The following is a 6,710-nucleotide window of genomic DNA, read 5'->3' on the forward strand; positions in this document are numbered from 1 at the left end:
CTTCCCACCTCAAAAGATCTAGATTAGAGGTGTGGTTTCCCACCTCAAAAGGTCTAGATTAGAGGTGTGGTTTCCCACCTCTAAGAACCAGATTAGAAGTGGATCCTCCAGCTTCCAAGGATCCAATTAATCAAATAATCCCTGACAGGTGTGCCAGCCACTTTTGGATGTTAGTTAATTGCAGATGTAGTCAAGTTGACCACCAAGAACAGACATTACAACAGGCAAACCATAACCACATATACATACAGTATTATGATAATGTTTCAAAAATTCTGCCAGCCACCAAACAGGATGCTCATATGACCTAGGTCACCTGGGGGACATAAGGCTTTATACCAGAGATGGTCAGTTTTTCTTTTTCATATAAAAAGCATTAGTTAGTGTCAAACCTTCCAGGTCCTTAAATATTTCAAGACAACGGCCTTCCAGTGGCTCTAAGATGACAAAATCACCAAGTACCAGACTCTTCTCTTCCACACTACAGAGATTACTATAGACCTTGTTAGATGTTTCATCAGGGGCCTGACTGTCAGATCTCAACACTGGAAATCATTTATGGTGTCAGGACACAAGCCTTTGTGGTATGTGATTGAGCCTCGCAGAGCTTATAGAATTGGGCGACTTCTGGGTAATTCCATGTTAGACAATATGCACACCTAGCTGCCTGCTTCCAGGATTTTCCAAATACAGGGATTAGCATTATTGGTACAGATTAGACTCATGCTTCCTATGTCTATATGGGCTTTGTCTTCCAGTCAGTTAACAGAGAAAAGTATCAAAGCTTTGGTTTCATTATGACATTTTCTAGATAAATATATATTTATAGAAATATATATAAATAAAATATATTTCCAGCCATACTAATTCCTTTCCTTATTACCCTCTTCTTCCCTCTTCTGCAAGACCCCCTTCTCTTTAAGGTACTATTGCTTCTGCTTCACCCTTGTGTGTGTGTGTGTGTGTGTGTGTGTGCGCGCGTATATGTGTGTGTGCGTGTGTATGTGTGTATGTGTGTGTGTGTTTATGTGTGTCTAAACTTAATTAGGATTTTAGAAGTGTGGGTGAGGGGTTAAGTACAGGAACATGGGTATCTAAAAGTGAGCTACACCATTGTTAAAAATGTCTCTCCTGCTCCAGGACCATTAATTGTATTTATAGCCCCAGGGAACTTTAATGCTTCATGAGCCCCTCTTCCTCCATTAAGAGAAGTTTGACAGACCTGATCTTGTACAGGGATCATGCAATTACTCAAAGCTGCTGAGAGTTCAGCAGAGCAACCAGCTCCATTATAGCAGGAAAACAGCATTTCACATCATCCCACCCCTTCTTGTTCTTACATCCTTTCTTCCTCCTTCTGTGAGATGGTTCTTGACTCTTGGATGGGGTGATATAGATGTTTGGTTTAGTAAATGGGGTTGCCCCATGCTTTGGGCTCGTCCTCCTGGAACCACATTTTGGTGGCCCAGTTGAGGAACTCTCATCTCTTTCCTCTCTTGCTTGTGGTAGTTGTTGGAGCAGTCCATAGGCAGCTGAAGATTTCTGTCTGGGGAGACTTTGCAGTGAGCTCCAAAGGCCTGCAGGCTGGCGTCTGGAACACCTCCAATTGTCAGGGGTCAGGACAAACCAGGATAGAAGCTAAATAGTGATTCTCAGACTTCTCTTGGTAGGGTTCAGTGCAAATTTCTTTAAGTATGTGCCCTCTTATGGAGAAGGGAGAGTGACAGCCAATTTCAGGAGGCCTGAACATACTGTGAGAATGTTCTCCTCATTCCCTATTTACAGTTGTTGCTGCTCTTCAGCATAGGAGGGAGAGAATGCCTGGATGACAGCATTTGTGTCTGCCATTTTCATTTCTGGACAGACATCCTGATGCACATACTGTGGGTAATTGGCTTTTGGCTCTCCTCAGGATGGTGAGTTCCTTTCCCTGCAGTTAGACTTGTTATTGCTCTGAAGAAACACAACAACAACAACAACAAAAACAAATTAGGGATGGACTGTAGCTTTGTCAAGGTGAGAAAAAAAACAATATGGGAAAGCAGGTGTACTTTTCATTCATAATGATAAAGGCTTTGGCTTTATTCGCTTGGAAACAAGAACCCTAGCAGAAATTGCCAAAGTGGAGTTGGATAATATGCCACTCCTTGGAAAGCAGCTAAGTGTCCTGTGCGCTTTGCCTCTCACAGTGCATCCCTTACAGTCCTCAACCTTCCTCAGTATGTGTCCAGCGAACTGCTGGAAGAAGCCTTTTCTGTGTTTGGCCAGTTGGAGAGGGCTGTGGTTATTGTGGATGATGGAGGAAGGCCCTCAGGGAAAGGCATTGTTGAGTTCTCAGGGAAGCCAGCTGCTCAGAAAGCTCTGGATAGATGCAGTGAAGGTTCCCTTTTGCTAAGCACATATCCTCGGCCTGTAACTGTGGAGCCTATGGACCAGTTAGATGAGGAGGAGGGACTTCCAGAGAAGCTCATCATAAAAAAGCAACAATTTCACAAGGAATGGGAGCAGCCACACAGATTTGCACAGCCTGGATCCTTTGAGTATTAGTATGCCATGAGCTGGAACTCACTCATTGAGATAGAGAAGCAACAGCAGGATCAAGTGGACCGCAACATCAAGGAGGCTCGTGAAAAGATGGAGATGGAGATGGAGGCAGCACGCCATGAGCACCAGGTTATGCTAATGAGGCAGGATTTGATGAGGTGTCAAGAAGAGCTTCAGAGAATGGAGGAGCTGCATAACCAAGAGGTTCAGAAAGGAAAGCAGCTAGAGCTCAGGCAGGAAGAGGAGCGCAGGCGCCGTGAGGAAGAAATGCGGTGGCAACAAGAAGAAATGATGCAGCAACAGCCAGAAGGATTCAAGGGAACCTTCCCTGATGCAAGAGAACAAGAGATAAGGATGGGCCAAATGGCTGTGGGAGGTGCTATGGGCATAAACAATAGAGGCGCCATGCCCCCTGCTCCTGGGCCAACTGGTACCCCAGCTCCTCCAGGACCTGCCACTATGATGCCAGATGGAACCTTGGGATTGACCCCACCAACAACTGAACATTTCGGCCAAGCTGACACAATGGAAGGAATTGGAGCAATTGGTGGAACTCCTCCTGCATTCAACCACCCAGCTCCTGGAGCTGATTTTGCTCCAAATAAACGCCACCTATACTATTAATAAAGTTGCAGTGTCTAGTTTCCCACAACCCTTAAAAGAAAGGCCCTTTTTGGACTAGCAAGAATTCTACCCTGGAAAAGTGTTAGGGGTTTTCCCAAGAGATAGGTCTTCCCTGCCTGTACTACTCTAGGGAGTATGCTTGGAGTCAGAGGGCAAGGGAGGGGTGGTAGTTAACAAATCAAAGTCTGGGGTATATTGTTTTATCAAGTCTGTCTGGTGCATTCCTGAAGTGTGTTGATTGTTGAGGGACTGGAAAACCATGGCAAAATGAACTCAGAGAGCTCCATTAATCTTGATCATTCCTATTGTCTTCTTTCATCCATCATGTTTTATCTTTATTCCACTCAACCCCAGAGACACTGCCATATATACCATAAAAGCTAAACAATCTCCAATGACCCCAGAGATTGAGCTTTGGGTCATTTCACAGAAAAATACCCTATGTCCAGCAGATGACAATGAGTGGAGATAAGGGGCTCCTAAAACTCTCCAACACCCCAAAAAGTATCCCTAAACAGATACAACTGCCAACAATAAAGAGAAGCTATTGGCCATCTTCACGCTCTTAAACACTTGACAAAAAAGAACAACTAAAAATAATATAAATTAAAACCTACCAGCTGCAACCAGGATTCTCATCACAACTTGTCTCTACTAGAAGAAATGAAGTTCCCAACACTCTCTACATACTAATTAATCCTCATTTATGACCTGAATTATTACCAACACTACATCTATCAACCCCTTTGATGCCTTTACACTAGACTTTTCCTTCACACTGCTCTCGCACTAGATGCAGAGTCCCTGGTATCTCCTTAAATCTTTGGGACAGATGGTCAAGGCTGTCCCTGAATGCTAGGATAAGGACAGCTCCACCTCTGACTCCACATTTTCAGGATAAGCTCCAAGTACTAAACAGATGATCAAGTTTATTTTAAACTCTTCCACAGGATGCAAGGCCATGGGAGATGTCTGGACCAGCTCCTATCAGGTCTTCCTCATCCCTCCAATGGTAGTTAAGTTATGAGGCCTGTCTCTGTGGTTGATCTGATGAGAGGCAATAGCACTCCTCCTGCAGAGGCTCAAACAGCTCATTCCTGTAAGCCTCTTGGAGAATTTTGTTAAATATTTCAGTGAATGTTTGATGCAGCATACCATCTAACACATCTAGACTCTAATGGGTGACCATGATCCGAGGTCCCTCTGTCGTTATGAACACATTATTTCTATGTTTCAGGGATTTCTTTTCATCCCCAGCCACTATTGTCACATGACCTGCCTATCCTGAAACCATCCTTTGGTGTTTCTCACTTTAACCTCTGTGACTTACAGTTCTTTATTCTGGTTCACTGTCTATTTCCTGGTTCAATTCTGTGGTGTCTTTAGCCCATCTCAATCTTCCAGTATGATTTTTATCTTCTAGATTAGAAGCCATTAAGATGGAGATAATATTGTGGCAAGGCTATTCATCACTACCATCTAGACCAACTATCTGTCAGCACCAAGGACCTCTTGACCTCTGAGCGATGTCACAATCTCGTCCTCAAACTCATGCAATAACTACCTTTGCCTCTCCAAAATGTAGCTCAATCCCTTCTTAAGTTTTATGGTCTTATGACCCTCAGCAATCCCAACCAGAGCTCCCAATGCCTGATTCTCAGCAATGAAGCACTTCCAAAAGGAATCCATCTCAATCATTTTTCCATGATTTGGTCTGCTGATCTGTCAGGCAGAAATGTAGATTCAAAAAGGCCCTCCCTTGGAAATAAAATCAAAACATGCTATTTTAATTCCCAGGCTCTAATCCTGGAGTCTGAATCAGTTCCTCCTGATCCCTTATACAATTAGAGGATGAATCCTACCCAACCTGGCACCTTAGGCCAGTGGTTGAGCAATGGTGCTATGAAACTTACCTGGGAAGACATTAGCCATCCCCTACTGTCTATTCAAATATGTCATAAAAATGGCCCAGAAGACAAGGCCAGCACTATCTTGTAACTAGTATTAAAGCCTCCCATTCTCTCTCAGGAGTATCGTGTCTTTAGAATTCACTGGCTGTATTTTGGTCCCCAGTGTCTTTCTTGTGTGTGTGTGTACACATGTGTGTATGCTTGTTCATATACACACACCTATGGAATTTAAGCGTTAACTTTGGGTGTCGTTCCTCAGGAAGCCATAAACACTGTGTTTTGAGCCGGTCTGTACTGGAATTCACAAATTCAACTAGTCTGGCTGATGAGGAAACCACAGGGATGTCTCTCTCTCTCTCTCTCTCTCTCTCTCTCTCTCTCTCTCTCTCTCTCTCTCTCTCTCTCTCTCTTCTACACTAGGATTATAAATGTGTGCCACCACAGTATACACAGGTTCTGAGGATTGAACTCAGATCCTAATGAAGCAATAGCACATCACAATTTCTGGCAATTTCTCCTGCTTCTGCTGCGACACTAACAGGCTCAAAATTTGAAACCTTTACCAGAGAAACAGAATTTAGAGTCTGGACTGTAGGAAATAGGATGACATGGCATTCCTGAGGCTTACCTGAAGTTGTGGATGACAGACAGGTTCTGTGTGAGGGGTGTGATACATGCAGGAGGTGCTAGAAATGAACTTGAGGCCATCTTTTACATTTCCATCTACAGAGATTATGATATCTTCATCCTTTCTGCTGTGAAAGGACCCAGGGCATGCTAATTCATCTGTCACTCCAATCTCACTCTCGTCCTATTTAGTTACCACAGTTGGCTGTGGTTTCTGCCCATCAGGGACAACACAGAAAAAGAAGTATAGTCACATCGATAATTAAATCCCACTAAACTGCAATAAATACATCCACCACAAATAAAAATGTCACCAACCACTCCAATTACATCTAACATGGCAGGAACCGTGAGACTGAGTGCAGTGGGCAGTCCTAACTGATTGTGAGCAAATATCTCTTGCAAATTATTCAGAAGCACCAAGAAGACACAAGGCAAGGGTCTGTGCAAGGAGCAGGGCAGGAGGTCACATTAGTGAGGAATTAGGAAGCTTGTTTCATTCAGATATTGGCCACTCTTGGAAGCCCAAAATTTTTTCTTTCTTTCCTTTTTTTTTTTTTTTTTTTTTTTCAAATTGTCTGTACTAGCAGAAGCTATAGCCACCACAGTCCATGCTGCACAGCTTGCAGACACCACTGTGTAGAGTGCCAGGAATCTGCCATGCTGCACTGAAGCCTATATGCCCTGAACCTGCCGAACTCAACCCGCATGAAACATGAAGTAGAAAGCTGTTTGGGGCTCCATTATTGTGTGTTTAGAAGACTTTTTAAAACTCTTTTAGGCCTTATGAAAATTCCAGAGCCCCACATTGGTACACCAAATGTAGGTGAATGTTTCTCTGGTCTGCCCAGCACCCACAGTCCCATGGTTCACTTATAAAATAATCACTCAGAAGCTGAACAGCCTGGTCTCTGTGCCTCTGGTGTCCCCAGGCCCCCCACTCCATTTGGTTCTTCCCACACACACAAACTGGCTGCACCCTCAGCAGCTGAAGCAGAGCAGGAA

The 6,710-nt window shown here is 43.8% G+C and overlaps 1 pseudogene; it reads left to right on the forward strand.

Annotated features, from left to right (window-relative positions):
• The first annotated feature begins 1,912 nt into the window (after positions 1 to 1,912).
• Positions 1,913 to 3,168, forward strand: LOC118576296 (annotated as a pseudogene).
• The last annotated feature ends 3,542 nt before the right edge of the window (positions 3,169 to 6,710 follow it).

The sequence above is a fragment of the Onychomys torridus genome, unplaced genomic scaffold (genome assembly GCF_903995425.1).
Source record: "Onychomys torridus unplaced genomic scaffold, mOncTor1.1, whole genome shotgun sequence".
Lineage (NCBI taxonomy): Eukaryota > Metazoa > Chordata > Mammalia > Rodentia > Cricetidae > Onychomys > Onychomys torridus.